Raw genomic sequence first — 1315 nt, forward strand, 5'->3', positions numbered from 1 at the left:
GGGGTTCCTTGGGGCCAGGGTAGCACGTGTGGGTTCAGGTCCTCCGTGGCTCCAAGCCTTTGGGTCAGGCAGTAGGCCAGCGACCTTGGTGGAGGTCAGGCTGTGCAAGCCCGGGAAGGCAGGACCTGAGCCCCTAGGGTGGAGAGGTGGGAGGCCTACAGGAAGTGCGGCTCGGAGGGCCTGCACAGGGAGGGAAGCGCAGGCCCCCACAGGGCCGGCCCAGAGCTTCCCAGTTCTTAGGCTAGTGGAGGCTGGGGCCGCGCCGGGCAGGTACTGGGCCTGGGCTCCTCCCTTCTAGCTGGCTGGGGGAGCTGGGCCAGGGCGCCGGGGGGTAATAAATCGCTTCTCAGCCAGCAGCTGCCTGCTCAGGTGCAGGCACAGCTGAGTCGGGTCAGGCAAACACCACCAAGCTGGGTGGCAGTCCTGCCTCTGCCCTTGACTTGCTGCTTGACTTGGTGCCAGCTGTCATGCCTCTGCAGGCCTCGGTTTACCCCCACATACTGGGAGAGACTCGATCTCTCTGACCTCTGAGAGACCTTTAGGGCTGGCTTCTTCACTTGCCCACCCTGCTCCTGCAGGCTGGGCCACAGCCTCTCAGGAAAGCCGCTGCCCTAAGAGCCCCTCCACTGTAGGCCACCCCACATGGGCCACGGCACAGGTTCAGGCCAGGGCCAGGTCCTGGTTCTTGCCTAGAGCTAGCGCTTAAAATTCACTGCAGGCAATATGCGGTACCGGCCAAGCTGCCCGGGGAGCCTGGGGCGCGGAGGGTGGGGGAGCGACACACATCAGGCCCCTGCTCTGGGGTGTGGTGGTGGGAGGGGAAGGGACTTCCGCCAGAAGCGACTTGCCCTTCCTGCAGCAGGCACAAGGGCTGTAGAGGCGGCATCGAAGTGCTCCCTGTTGGAGACTGCTCCTCCCAGCAGGCCATGGGCATCTACAAACCATTCTTGGGTTTTGGGTGGCGTGCAGCAGGGCCTGGAGTACGTGTGTGTGCACGAATGGACCGTGTTCAAGCAGATGTGCTTTTTCAGACCCATGAAGAAGCCTGTCCGTCCGCCAGTCAGACCCTGGCCGTGGCTGCTCCTGGATTGTGGGGTACATACATAGAGCTTGGATGCGACTCCAGGCCGTGTGTCCCCAGCTCCAGGCGCCGGCAGTAGCCGGCACTGCAGTGAAGCTCCTGCGCACCTAGGTGGAGCCCGACCCGCAGTTTTCAGCTGGACCAGCCCCACCTGACCCGCCGGCGCGCCAGGCGGGGGCGCTGCACGGCGGCCGGGGTCCCCGGGGTCCCCCGCGCGGCCCAGTGCGCATCGGC

Source organism: Octodon degus, unplaced genomic scaffold, assembly GCF_000260255.1.
Source record: "Octodon degus isolate 3935 unplaced genomic scaffold, OctDeg1.0 scaffold00153, whole genome shotgun sequence".
Lineage (NCBI taxonomy): Eukaryota > Metazoa > Chordata > Mammalia > Rodentia > Octodontidae > Octodon > Octodon degus.